Below are 15,460 nucleotides of genomic sequence, written 5' to 3' on the forward strand. Positions count from 1 at the left end.
GTGGTCGAAATGGGTGGCGCGCAGCGGCGCTACAGGGCGCGCGCGTGGCGGTTTTGGCCAGCACTGTACGCAATGGTGGTGGCGGTAGTGGTGACATGTGGCAAGCTTGGCATGGGACAGTTCCCACGGTCCATGGGGCCCTGAAATTTGAAAGGAGAGAGGGGAGGCAATCGCGATATAAGGAGAGAGAGGGGGCAATAGCGATATCGCTATTGCCTCCCCCCCTCAGGTAAGGGGAAGGTTCCGCGGGGATTAATCATAGAGAAATAGCTTGGAGGTCTCGAAGGTGTGCAAAGCCAATCAAATCTAAGGGCCAAAGTGAAGGCCAATTGGGCCAGAGAGAAAAAGGGTTGATAGAAGTCGGACAAAATCAAAACAAGGACAAAAAATGGAAGTCAAGGCCAAATGAGGGCAAGGAGGAGTCGGATGGATAGAGGGAGAGAGTCAAAGTCAAAATTGAGCACCATAAGGTAAGCCTAAAGAGGGTAAAAGATGAAAATAAAAAATAAAAAAATGAAGAGCCTCGGGGGCCATAGCGACATCGCTAATGCCCCCCCCCCCCCCCCCCCCCAAGTGCAAAGAGTGAAGAAGAGAGAGATAGAGCAAGGCGGTGCCCCTTTCTCAAAAGATGCCAATTCAAGGTGCCAGGTGGACCAATTAAAGTGAAAATTCCCAAATTAAAGACACCCCCTATAAAAGTAAAAAATGGATCAAATTTGGGGCTTTTTTCTTGGCCTTTTGAGGTGCCGTTTGAAGCCTGCAAAGTGGAGTTCTTTAGCAAGCTAGCCCCTTTGTAACTTTTGCTTGAAAATGGCCATGGTGATGGCATTGCAAGCTTGTGTAAATGTTTTTTGAAGTGCAATCAAGCCATAGTTTCCTCTCGTGGTGTTGTTTCCCCTTCCCCCCTTCTCTTTCTCTTGCTTTCATGGTTCTCCTTGGTGCCAACTGTGTGGAAGTGTGTGCCCCCCCGGATGACGGTGTTTTGAGTGAGAGAGTGAGATTGAGTGGCTGTGTGCGTGTGTAAGGGTGGAGAGAGGCAGTGGTAGTAGGTGTATCTTGTGTGGTGGTTTGTAGAGGGTGTGAGCCGTGAAAATTGAGCAGGTGGTGGTCTGCTAGTGTTAAGTGTTTCTCTGAAGGTGTTTTCTCAGAGGATAGGGGTGTTGTGAATACCCTGAGCTATAGAGAGGCCCTTGTGTTTGTGTTGGGCGTGTTCCCCCATTCCCCCTCTCCAACGTGTTGAAGTCTTGTTCTGGGGAAGAGTAGTTACTATAATGACTTTCTTTGCTTGCATTGCTGGTCTCTTTGGAATCCATCATTGTTCAATGGTTGTTTGTAAGGGTTGCTTGCCTTTATCCGCTATCGAGTGCATCACTGATGGTCTGTCTATAGCTAAAGTAGCAAAAGGAACTTGCTATTTCTTGAAGCAAATTGGACATTGATTGTATTGGAGCTCCAATCAAGTTGTACATTATACCTTTCTACCACGAGTGCCTGAGAAATAAAGGATTCTGTGTGGACTTATCTTCTACCACATAAAACGTATGTGGATAGACATACTGGTTAATCTGTACCAGGAGCACTATCCAACCCATTACCTTGATTGAGTGCTCTGAATAATTGTGATGGTCTTGTTGTGTTGAGTGTAATTGAGTGTCGACTTGGAGTTTCTTGTAAAGAATACAAAAGAGCAGGTTACCTTGAGTACCTGAATCAAGCATTGTTGTCGCTTCCACTTGATTGCATCCTAGTTTGAAAGTAAATGCGGGATCCTACATGTCCTCGGTGTCAAATTCGATTACTCTAATGACATTAATCTGTAGGAGAGACCCATGCTGTAGTTGTTGTCAAAGAAGCTTCCGTTTATCTATTCTTTCCTTGGCCTCGCTTGTGCTTCGGCAACCATCTTCCATTTTTCCTGAGTCCATTTATTTTTGTTGTGGATTTTCAGAAGCATATCCTCGGTTAGTGGTAGATGAAAATTTTAAAGCTGACATTCACTAATCGACTTGGGCATTTTGTCACCATCTATTGTAGTAAGTTTAACAATGCCACTTGGTGATAAGTCTTTGATCACAAATGGTCCCAATCCTCACTTCTTTAGCTTCTTAGCATGTTGTTTTAAAGTGTAAATCAGGACATAATCACCCATTTTGAATTTCTTTTGAGCGTACATGCTTATCAGAAAACTCATTTTGCCTCCATTTTTGCATGTAGATGGAAGCTACTGCTTTTAAGCAAAGCTTATCTAACCTTTCAAGGTCATCTATTTGTGAAGACATTTCATGGCCTATCCACTCAAGTTAATTGCGTACTCTTAGTGTTAGGAAAAGGAATTCCATAGGCAAGATAGCGTTAAGACCAAATACCAATTGAGGTTTTATAAGAAATCCTATAAGCCCATAGTGTCGAATGTAACTTGTAATCCCAATCCTTTCTCGACTCTGAGACTAGTTTTGTTAAGACTGTACATAGAGTCTTAGTCGTAGCTTCTACCTGCCCATTAGCATATGGGTGGTATGGAGTAGACTTTTTATGAACTACCATGAACTCATCAAGAAGATTTTCAATCACTTCATTTATAAAATGTGTGCCCCTATCACTGACAATTTCTATGGGTAGACAATATCTAAAGAGATATTTTGATATAGAAATTGTGTAGTAGTCCTGACATCAAATTTTGGCGTAGCTTTAGCTTTGACCCATTTAGTGACATAATCTATGGTTACAATGATATATTGGCCGACATGTGTTTCGTAAGCGGGGGTGAAATTGGTCCCACAAAGTTTATTCTCCACTTAGCAAAAGTTCTAGGTCCCATCATTGGTCATAAGGACATCTTATCCCATTTTATTGGCACATTGGTGCATTGACAAGAGTCACATCATCTTGTATATTTATTTGCATCCATTACGTAATGTCGGCCACTATATTTTAGTGGTCAAGATAATGTTGGGGAATCCCCATCCCCGAGCAAGTACTTCCGAGCAAACAAAAAACCGAGCGAGATAGGTTAGATAAGCGAACTTGTTGTATCTTACTTTGTTTATAACAAAAGATCCATAATGTTAATTTGTTCGCAAACGTAAATGGAAAATTTAAGAGAGGCACTTGAACTAAAAACTGACAAAAGAAATTGAATGAAGAACATAACCCCAATCTTCAATAAGATTATGTAGCAAACCCGTTGCATCTTACATTGTTTAAAACAAAATAGTGTTCATTTTTTTACGAACACATATGAAATTTACAAGAAACTATTAATAGAATGCAGTCTCAAAACTTGTGCTCATCTCTCAAAAACTAGGGCTTATCATAAGTAGACAAAATACCGCTAGGGCTTATCATAGGGCTGATCTCTCACAAACTAGCGATTATCATAAGTAGACAAAACACCGCTGCATTTCAAACTACATACCACACAAAGCCTTTACATCTAGAGGCACTTTAACTATTGCTGCACATTTGGCCACAATCCTCCCAAAGCTTGAAACAGCTCCACCTTCGTTAGGGCTGCTTGGTGCATGAACTCATGGGCATGAGATTCCAAACCTCTTGGACTATCTCTTTTGGAAGTCCTCACATGTACATCTTGGAAAATCAGACAATGTCACAAAGTATGAAAATCCCTTTGCCCTTGACCCCTCTCTGCTACTGTAGAAAACATGTGTTCCATTGTACACAACAATAACCTCTTTAACTAATGTTGCTGCCATGCATTTTCCAATATCAATTCTAGTCTGAAATTCTTTTGTCAGCTTTGAGCGCCATTTAATAACCTTGCCATCGCTGTATTTGGGCTGAAAGGCACTTGTAACTCTATTTGCTGCTTGAATGCCCCTATTCACAGCGGCACATTCTACCCCATGTTGTTGTTGAAGTACAAATCCATTTGCTTGGAGTTGTTCTGCCTCATGTGGTAGTAGATTTGTATCCTCTGCGACCCTCCAAACCCCTGGTGTAGGTCCCGGTGGCCCCACCACCATGTCATGAATCTTCCATGTGTGCATGTTAATAGCATTGCAGAACCATACATAACCCTCAACAATCCCCCCAGGCTTTGATCCTGATGAGGGATATTTTCTTCGACCCCAAAAGCACGGTGCAGCTACCCCAGAATTAATATTAGGCGAGCATTGATTAATGAATCTTCCACATCTATCTGTTTGATCTTGCAAAATTCCAAAACATGTCATTTTACGTCCAGGTTCAGTTCTCCCAATTGCCCATACCGTTTTTGCAATAGTGACCTCAGGCCAATACTTTGTTTCCCCATGTGCACGTGCATACTTTGTTCTACCAATGAGTTCAGTGACTGTGACATACTCGGGCCTGTGGCTATCATCCTCTAGCACAACACCAGCATCCACAAAGATTGGTCTCTTTTTCTTTACACTCTTCTCCCTTATATTTGACCTATTCATCTCTGGACTTTGCAAAACCATCTCGTCCATTGAGCAGTGTGTAAGATTGACCAACTTCGTTGCAGCCGAGGCAGTGGATGAATGATGTAAAAATATTTGCGCAAGGTCTTGTATTCCGGGACCACTACATGTCTTTGCACCTTTAAGGTATGCATTGTACTTAACACTTTGTAGTACAGCCATTGCCATATCTGCCCCTGCGGCTTCATATAAACTAATTTTCTCTTTGAAACCAAAGCATGCCTTACTCTCAGACAAGTTAGTGTTTGGCACAAAAATGCCAGACTCATCTTGCATAAAACATTTTCCTCTCCAATGTGAAACTTTGATATCCCACCAATCCAACCGTGTCTCCAAACATGAAACTTCACCATCAATAGCATGCCCTGCTCTCCAAAAGCGACGAAGCTCTCCTTTGCAAATATCTTCTTGATTCTCTGATGGTGCATTTTGCCATTTTTGACATTTAATTTTGTGTTCCTCTTGTGAGGAAGGTTTGATACACTTAGTAGTATGTCGGATCATGGATTTCTCCCAATGAAACACACAAGACCTTTCCTTAGATGGTACAACCTTGTTGGGACCCCCAAAGTAAACTGTTCTGATTGCTATCCAATTTGCACTCGCCTCATCAGACATGAAACCTCTGAACTCAGGCTTATCAAATCCTTGATCTTGAACCACCTTATTGAGAATCTTCCAAAACTCTATCTGTGAAAACTTATTCTCCATAGTAAACTCACATGTTGCGATTGTCATAAGTTCACGAACAAACGGATCATAAACATGTGCAGACATTGTGGGCCATCCTTGCACACGATGCACATGATCAAAGTGTATCCACATCTGCTCAAGATTTCCACCCGGACGCATTCAATTAACTAGATGAACTCCATTTCTTGGCCCAATTATTGACATCTTGAACACATGTGGTTGCTGGGCATTTCTAAGTTGACCAGGGAAGAGAACATCATGTATATATGGATACCTACTCTTACTCTTCAAGTCAAGCATTGCTTCTAAGCCTTTTTTACTTATATTTTTTGATCTTTTGGCGCATTCCAAGCTTCGTTCAATCCTTCGTCTACTTGACAAAGGTGTGATTGTGTCCAAAAGTTCAACAAACTCACAATCTTCAATATATTCGGTGTTGTCTGCATTTTCCATTACAAGCTTTCCCATGATCATATCCTGAGCAATCATGCGCTCGAGCTGTTTGGTTGTAGTGAATGGTTCTTGAGCAGCACCAGCTTGAAGCACTGATGCTACTTTTTTCTCATTTACGCTTGACCTCCCTTCCGCACAAGGATGTTGATGCTCACCTAGATGCAGCACACAATGATTCCACTTTTGTTTCTCCCTTGGCATACAATAATAAATAACTACAAGACAGGTTGCCACACACTCTGGCATTTCAGAACAATGATTGCATGTCAAGGTGCCATATTCAGGTGTCAGCATGCCTTTGGGAGATGACTTTGAAAGCCAGCCTCGCCAATGAACCTCATTGTAGAGTCTTGTCCTCGAGTAATATGGACAATCCATGTTGACACAACATAAGTGACCCGAGAATCAACTGAACCTAATGACCCCTGGAAAGGTATCACTGCTACATGTGACATATTCAGTCCACATGTGGATATCATGTCTCTGTTCCATCCCAATCATTCCATTAGCGTGACCTAGAGAGGGCAAATCAAATGCAACATATCCATCATAAAACACAGGAAGCTCTTGAACTTGAATGATATCTTTAGCTTGTTTCAGGGCCAAGTACAATTTGCTCTGCAAAGGCATTGAGCGTATAATATCAAGTACGCTAGAGTAGCCACGTGACTCGACATCTGATTCTAAATCGACAATTACTGGACGAGCCTTAATTCCATTGTCATGTTCAAGAATTGTCAAGAGAACCTTGAAGAACTGACAGACATCATGATTCAGAAGGAAGACCTCTTCACCACTAATAGACTCAGTAACTTCCATTTTTACCTGTCCTGTACTTGATGTAAGTGGATGTAAAGTAAATGCATTAGTTAGCTCAAAATGCTGTTTCACAGAAGAGACAGAAAGCACATATGTGCTGCCTTCAAAAATAAGGACAAGCTTTTGACTAGCTTGTGGTCCGAATACTGTAATGTGACTAGACATTGGAAGCAATTGTCTTAGAGAAGTTAAGGTTACTAATTAAGTTTCAAATGAAAGTGAGTGCAGAGTCTAAACTGAAAAATAACATCAGCTACAGATGGTAGTCGTTATTTTGGGCGTCATTCTCCAAAAAGCGGTGCAGACGGCTTGCATTCATAAAACATGATCACCGAAACGTTAAGCAAATCCGGTTCAAAATCTAAAAAATTGAATAAAATCTTGTCAATGAGTAAAAATCTGTAAAATCGAAGAAAAATTACCAAAATACCCCTCTAATTTGTGGAAATTCCCAATATACCTCTCAAATTTCAAAAATTCCCAAAATAGCCCTGTATCTATTTTCATTGGATCTTCAAGATTTTCTAATCTTTATTCTTGTTTGACAATTGAGATCGGTTTTTAAGTGCTTAGCATGTAATTTTTTGCAAATTACCTCCCGAAAAAATAATGAAGGAATTCATCTCCAAAGCCTACATCTCCAAGGAATAATGAGTAATTTGAAGCGCATTTTGAGAATTTATGACAAATTATGGGGGTACTATGGGAATTTTTGAAATTTGAGGGGTATTTTGGGAATTTCCACAAAGAAGAGGGGTATTTTGGTAATTTTCCCTAAAATCTTGTAAAATTCCCCCTCTAAGTAACTTGACTTAGGCCAAAATCTTTTAAAAATTTAATAATTGAGCCTCTGTGAAACGCGACCCTCTCTGAGTTTACTCTATTACGTGCCTGCATGGAGGTTTTCCCTTCTGCGTGTGTGCTTGGTTTGCTCTGTTGCTCGTGCGTGTGAGGAGCCATACCAACCTACCCGTAGGAGCACACGCCGGCGCGCGGTAGTTCAGGCAAGTACAAAGCGAACGAGCTGCTGCCGATTTCAGCCGGTTCAGCCACGTCAGGCACGTCCTGTTCAGTCGGTTCAGCAGGTCCGGTTCAGCCGTTTCAGCAGGTCAGTCATGTCTGATTTCAGCCGATTCAGGCAGGTCCGATTCAGCGGGTTAAGGCAGGCAGGTGAGGCAGGTCCGTTTTCAGCCGGTTCACTCAGGCTGGTTTAGGCGCAACCTGGTTCAGGCAGGTCAGCGTTTAGTTAGGCACAGACTGGTTCAGCGCAGGCTAGTTCAAGTAGCCGTAGGAGCGCGCGCCGACGCGCGGTGGTTCAGGTAGCGACAAGTCCAATTTTCGGCTTTAGAAAGGGCTTTGAGAGGTGTGATAGAGAACACGAATTACAATGACTGGTCGAAATTCCGCGTTGACTCGAAGGGGTCGTCCACCTACAAGGTACTCAATGATGCTCAATGCAAACTTTGGTCATGAAAATTCTTTGCTTTGAAAGTGATGAGTAAATTCCGAGCTTAATGCATCCTGAACTTAGCTTAACATTTCCCTTCTATATTAGCTTGGCTTTGAATGGGGATATTGCTCAATTTAATATCAATTGGTTCTAAAGCATGCAGTATGACCTTTGCATGCATTTGATGTATGGAGACCCCGGCTAATTAGGTGGTTTGTTAGCACGTTTTTGTGATGCATTTGTTCAAATGCTACCCATTTTAAATAACACGTTTTCAATGCATTATGAGGGGCCTAGATACTGTAAACAGTCCATTGTAAACAGCTTTGTCATGGATCTTCGTTGGTTTGTGATGTTTGGCAAATGCTAGGGCATTGATCATTTGCACTCTTAAGGCCTTGTTAGCATATTTTAGCACTTGAATAATTACATCTTTTTGATGGCATAGAAACACTCTAATTGGCATAGAAACAATATTTGATCTTTTACTATAACTAGTACTTGTCTCACAAATGTGAAGAGGGTGTATACACTATGATGACTACTAGTATATGTGCGTGTGTCATAAAATCTAATATCTAACCAACCCAAATGATTTTCTCATATTAAATTGATCACTTAATGTGGGAGAATAAATGGGAACAAGTGTTAAGATATAGATATGTGCTTATAGATCTATCTCAACACGGGGCCAATAGTAAAGGGGCCCAAATGGGAGATGGTCTATCAAGATCAAGGCTAACCAATGGAGCATAATACCTTAGGGTTAGCTTCATTGAAGACCTCCAATAATGTGTGTAAAAGTCCTTTGACCTTAGGTAAGCTAGGGCTGAGCTTGAGGTGGGAACCCGGCCCAAGCTCGAGGTGCTTGACCTGCTTGAGGTGCTTGTCGTGCTTGAGGTTTTTGCCCTGCTTGAGGTGCTTGATTAAGGTGCTTGAGGTGCTTGACTTGCCGCTTGATTAAGGTGCTTGAGGTGCCTTGACATGCTTGCCTGAGATGCTTGTGGGAATACCCCCTAGTCCAAGTGCTTTGTCATGCTTGATGACTAAGGTGCTTGAGCTCCTAAAGTCAAAAGCATCCCTACAAGAGGGGAGGCGAGCCCTTTTCCTAGGGATTAGAGAGAGAACACACACTCAAACTCCCAAGGGAAGCCCCAGCTTGAAGAGGCAGCAAGGACACATGTCAGGTCCCTACCCATGTTACCTTCGTGTGTTTCTTGAAGCCTATTGGCTAGGCTTCAAAGGGGTCCAATGATAAATTACTTGAATTATCTAATTGTTTTTGCATTTATCAAGTCCTCTCTCTCTCAAAGGGAAAAGGGGGACACTTGTCCCCAGGCTACCCCTGTTGCTTCTAATGGATCTTGCTTGTGATTGGCTAGGCTTGGAGGGGTCCAATGAGCTTCAAGCATGAGCTACAAGGGGGGGTCGACCCAAGAAAGCTAGGGGGGTGCTTAGGGGGTATACTCACCCACACACACTCACAAACACTCTCATTGTGTACTATGCAAAGTTCAAGAGCTCCCTCTCCTTCCCCAAGCAAATAGAGGTTGAGAGCCTACACCAACACTCTTGGTTATGGAGTGCAAATCCATCCAAGAGCCATGCTTCAATGCTTGAGCTTGCCATCTATTTCTTCTTCATTACTATGCTATTATGTATGCTAGCACAAGAGTTATGATAAGTGAGGAACTAGCTCTTTCTCGTATGAAATGTTTCTTCTTCCTCTTCCCTACCCTCATTCCCTGCTAGCTCTCTCCACCTTCGAAGGTGTTTGAGGTCTTGGGACTGAGGCTTGGTATAGTTAAAGCTTTCTTCAAGTTTAGGTTATGCTATGATGGTGATACATGAAGCTTTCCATCTTCATTGATTCACCTAGGTCACAAGGAACACAAAGAATGTATTGTAACAAGTCTCTCTTTATGAGAGAAATCATAATACAAATGCCTATTGGAGGGGGGACCGGCTCCACATAAATCCGGTCCTCAACTGTTGTCATGTTCTCTAAATTCTCTCTCTTGCAAAAGTATTGTCTATGCCAAGTTAACTAATTGCTATGATTATGTTGCTATCTTCAATTATGTCTACCCGCTATGCTCACAAAATCATTTCTTGAAAGTACTCTCATTAAATTCCGCTATTCTCAAATTGAATAGGCAAATTCCATTACAGTGTGAGTACTATCTCTCTGACAAATAAAACAATAGCCAAAACACATATAAACCATTTACTTTATTTACATATGCATTGTCTTATGATATTTGTACTAAATTTTTTGCTTCATAAATTATGTTTATGAAAGAATTTTAAAGATCAAAATTTTTCAAGTGAGAAGCCATTATGGGCTATAGTATTTTTTGAAATAATGCTCTATGTACAAAGGTAGCTCTGTCCAATTTTTTTAAAGATTTCTATTGTGTTTTATTTCAATATGGTGCCATATATAATTTGACTCTTTTGTAAAATTATTGTCTCCATGTTTTTTGTTGATGTTGAAACAACCCGAAACCGCGTGGAAGATCACGAAGGGGAAGGAGTAATAGTAACAATTCTTCTCTTTATGGCCAGGTAGATGCTAGTGATCAAGTATCTTCAGTCTGAGCTATCGACATGATAGAGGAAATTGAGACACAAGGTGAGGAGGGTCTTTCCATGGAAATGGGACAGAGCTCTCTACACGAAGTTGATGATACTTTAGCCCCCGAGGAGAATGGTTTACAGATTGTTCCATGGGAGATAATGAATGAGGTTACCGCAGCGTCTGAGATGGAAGATGAGAAAAATATCTTTATGCATAGAGGTGCAGACATTCTTGAAACCACACGTGTTTTTAGTTGCTTCGATTGTCCCTCCATTCCTTTATGTAGATTGATTCCATATACGAGAGTGAGAGGTTTGAGAGATGATCTCAGTGGATTGAAGGCAGCCTTTGCAAAAGAAGGTTATATGCCAGAGAAAGGAGCATTTATTGTCTCTTTGGTAACATGCAAAAGAGAGGAGAGTTTTGTGAATGGTATGTGTTCACACTTTTCATTTTTGTATTGATGTCCACGTGCTGTGAAGGTTGTTTGAAGTTTGACTTTGTGAATGTTCTAGATGAGATAAAGGCTACATGGGATCCTCTTTGGAATGAAATCAATGTAGAATTTGAAGCCAAGTTAAAAAAAACAAAGAAAGTTTCAAGATCTCACAAATCACATGTTCTATGTTTGGGAAGGGAATCATCGCACCGTGGCTTGGAGGGAAGCGATAAAAGAGAAGTTCTCCACTTCAAAGGAGAAACACTGTCGAGTCCTATGCACCATTATAGATCCCACTAAGGTTCTAGAGATTGTCTTGCTAAGTAGTTTACAACCAATGAACTTGTAAGTGTTGATGTTTCTTCTATCTTTGCTAACACTTGAATGTGAGTATCAAATGGTTTTTTGGTCTTTCAATGCAACATGAACACTCATGCTCTTGTTGTCACTCATCTTCGTGATGAGATTGTTAATACAACACATATTTGTACAGCGGACCATGAAATGTATCTAAAGGGTTTGCCAGATAGAGATCAAAAACTTATTGCCGCTGTACGGAAGAAGAATGCCAAAGGTACAGAGCCTTGGTATCCACTTACGCGACGGTACCTTGGTAGATTGGTCTATGACGTATGTGTCAGACTAAATGATTTTTACTCTCATTTAAATGATTTTACTGTGGGCCTTCAAGATCGCTCTGCTTATAGAGATCCTAAAACAGAAAGCTTAATCTTTCCTATGTAAACCATAATATTCGGATTCAGTCGTCAGCTGGGATAAGTCCTTAGCTTCTTTATTAACAATAAATAAGCATTTTTCATCCTTACCTTATTTGTCTTCTAATAGTACGGTTTTAGAAGATACTTCAAGGTTAAAGCTTGTTAACGTATATTTAATTTTAGATTCAAATGACAAAAGAAAAAGAAAAGCGAGTTGCTCTTATCAAACAAAGCTTGTCTGTGGAAGAGCATCAGAAAGAAGAAGAGAGAATTTGTGAGGAGATTACTCTCAAATATCAGGATCGAATTGGAAAGGTATGTAGATAACATGAATTCATGGCATTATCTTGAGAAAAACGTGCAAAAAGTTACTAAAGTACTTGTCATATGCAATATTAAATTTTTCAGTTGCTTAACATTGTTGATCCCAATATTGGGACTGATTGGCTAGCAAGAGTTTTGTCTTTGAAATGGGGTCTTGATAGTTGGGCTACGTTGGAGAAGCTGAACTTAATAGCACTTCAAGACGCCCCTGTGCAAAACAAGATTCATTGGGTTTCATTATTGGAAGCAGACAAGATTACAAGGAGTGCATATGGTTTGAAAAAGGGAGATCACGTCTTTCGCATGTAAGTACAGCTAAGATAAAAGTACTAAATATATCATGCCTTTATATATTATAGGTATAACTTTGTCTCCTCTTTTTATTTGGGAATGTAGTTGGCTTCGTAGAGAGGGTTTTTTTGGCTCGGGTTTTTCAGAGGGAATTTCAGATTGTGTCATATCTTTTGGATGTGCCAGGCGGGGTGCCTTTGCATCATGACTGCACTCTTGCATTCTACTTTGAAGAAATTAAATTTGAGGCGAGGCCCTATCTATTTCCAATAGAGGTGTCTCTTGGAGTGAAGAATAAGGATATCGATAAGCAGGCATTAAAGAAGGTGGATACATTGAGAATGGCAGCACAACGTTTGGCTTTCAGGTGAATCACTAACTGACTTAGATATATAATATTCGTTGTTATTGTTTCTTACATTCGTGTCACCTAATTGACCTTTGTCGATTCTTCATGTTCTTGGTTACCAAGAGTGTCTTGCCTGCCATGCCCTTTCTGGCTAGACAGTGGACTCAGCTAGCGATCCAAGACACAAGCATGTATCCCTCTACTATGCACACATTGACTCCTTGGGAGATAGATAATTGTCCATGGTGGATAGATATGGAGAAGGGCCATGTTCTTGGACGTGAAAGAGAGCTACAAGAGATGATATCGAAGGATGATGCGATGAAGGTTCCTCTAGTAGAAATAGTAGAAGAGAGTCGTGCAGGTATGTTTGATCATGCTCATATTTACCTATCTAAAAGTTACAGTGCTCTGATTTGAAGTTATCTATTTTAGCAATGCGCAACTCACAAAAGGAAAAGGAGAGGGTTGTGGATTAGATCATTGACGAGGAGGTGGAGCCACCTCCAGGTAAACTACAAAACATTTGTTAATGCTTTCCTTCCACGTGGTTGATGCATGGCTTATTAAACCTCACTGTATTGTATGAGTTTCTCCTGGCACAATCGTGGCTCGAAGGAGTATCTCTTTTGTTTATATTATGGAGTCTACATCTCATTGTCTCTCTAGTTCTATGGATACTCGATGCATGGCTATTGTTGGGGACTACATTGCCATTGCTGTAGACTATAGGGCGGGGATCCGTAATCTAGCATGGGTCTGTGTACACGAGCATCTCGTGCGGGCACGCTCTGACTCTATCTTGTATAGCCGCGGCACGAAATCAATTTCACGGGCTGCAGATTTGATTTTCTTAGATCTTCCATTTGGTGGGTCCCTCTTAGGCTCCTCTACTTCACCTCGTTGGGACATTTGCACTAAGAATCATGTATGTGCTGGTGTTCATTTGGCATTCTCTACATTGGCGGATTCTGGATGGCTGTTGATCATGGTTTCTTTGGCAGGTCTATCTTGTTTATAGTCATGCAAAAAAATTGTAATATTTGTGGTATTTATCATTGATATTTAGTTAAAATAACAGGAGAGGCCGTTGGCTGGGTGGAGAGATTTTCTCGTGCTTCGGAGATGGTGGTTCATCGACGCATTGTAGTGCTCCATCATGGAGCATATTGTTATGTGGAGAGTTTTGGTGGTCGTGTGGAGGTGATACATTTGTGTTTACATCAATATTTCAGCACTTTGTCTTGTTGTTTGCTCTAATCGTGTGTCTTGTTTTGCAGTGTAATTGCTCTATGCTATTTATGATTCATAGAGTGGGTATGCGTCCACCTTTCTTTGTATCAAAAAGAACTACCTTGTTATCCCGTCTTGGTATGCACTCTTCGGATTCTTTTATGGTGCATCACCTTCCGGAACTTTCTCAGGCTAGATCATTATCAGGTGAGCCATTGCGAGGAGGACTGCAACGGAGTCATTCTTTCATTGCATGTTTTGTGGAGCTGCTTTGCCGACGAGGAGGTATTTGTTTGGAGCTTGGATGTGGCACAACCCCTGTACTAGTAGCTTGCTTGGCTTCAGGACGAGCATGTGTTGCAGTCGACATTGATGAGCCACTGATTTCAGGATATGTGTTACCGTTGCTTCGCCCTAGAAAGCGGGGCAGAGAGGAGGCGTCCACCTCTTTAAATATTGATGATAAGAGTGACATGCCATCCCGTGTCAATCCCTTTGACGACTAGTGAGGGCCCCTCTTACTTTTGACATTGACATTGCTCTCATCTTTTTTGTCACTATTTTTGTATTAGTGCTGGTATTTATTGATCATCGATACTGCCTCTATTACTTGTTTGGTGTTTAACTTCACAATCTTTTTTTTTAAAATGGAAGTGCATTGCCAGTCTACGCAGAGCAGATGGCTAGAACCATGGCAGCAGATACGCGGTACAATTCTTGCATCCCTGAGAGGTATCAGAGACATAACGTATTCATCGATGATGAGTGCGAGTCATCATAAGAACAATGGATTTATAACATTGGTGGATGTTGAAATTCAAATTCATGTCTTGTTGTGTTCATAAGAATCTCGTTATATCACGATGGAAACTTTTAACAGTTGATGTTCTAATATTTTGGATTGTGGATAAGTATGTACTGTTTTGATGGATTTGGTTAAGGTTTAAAATCCTCATGTGAGGTGCCATGAAGGCTTATGATTATTTTTGAAATATTGCTTCATGTACAAGGGAAACTATGTCCAATTTTTTTTAAAAGTACTATGTTTGTTTTGCTTTGTTTTTTGTGAGAGGAGGCATAATGGTTATGGCCATTTTTATTATTTTTTCAAGCGGTGATAATACCACAAATACTGATGTTCTAATATTTTGGATTGTGGATAAGTAGTATGTACTGTTTTGATAGATTTGGTTAAGATTTAAAATCCTCATGTGAGGTGCCGTGAAGGTTTATGGTTATTTTTGAAATAGTGCTTCATATACAAGGGAAACTATGTCCAATTTTTTTTTAAAGTACTATGTTTGTTTTGCTTTGTTTTTCGTGAGAGGAGATATAATGGTTATGACCATTTTTATTATTTTTTCGAGCGGTGATAATACCACAACTACAAATGTTCTAATATTTTGGATTGTGGATAAGTAGTATGTACTGTTTTGATGGATTTGGTTAAGACTTAAAATCCTCATGTGAGGTGCCGTGAAGGTTTATGGTTATTTTTGAAATAGTGCTTCATATACAAGGGAAACTATGTCCAATTTTTTTTAAAAGTACTATCTTTGTTTTGCTTGTTTTTCATGAGAGGAGATATAATGGTTATGGCCATTTTATTATTTTTTCGAGCAGTGATAATACCACAACTACAGATATTCTAATATTTTGGATTGTGG

General features: G+C 40.6%; 1 pseudogene; it reads left to right on the forward strand.

Annotated features, from left to right (window-relative positions):
- The first annotated feature begins 7,522 nt into the window (after nt 1-7,522).
- On the forward strand, nt 7,523-14,299 carry LOC147428915 (uncharacterized; annotated as a pseudogene).
- The last annotated feature ends 1,161 nt before the right edge of the window (nt 14,300-15,460 follow it).

Source organism: Adiantum capillus-veneris, chromosome 22 (genome assembly GCF_014529385.1).
Source record: "Adiantum capillus-veneris isolate H3 chromosome 22, ASM1452938v2, whole genome shotgun sequence".
Taxonomy (NCBI): Eukaryota; Viridiplantae; Streptophyta; class Polypodiopsida; order Polypodiales; family Pteridaceae; genus Adiantum; species Adiantum capillus-veneris.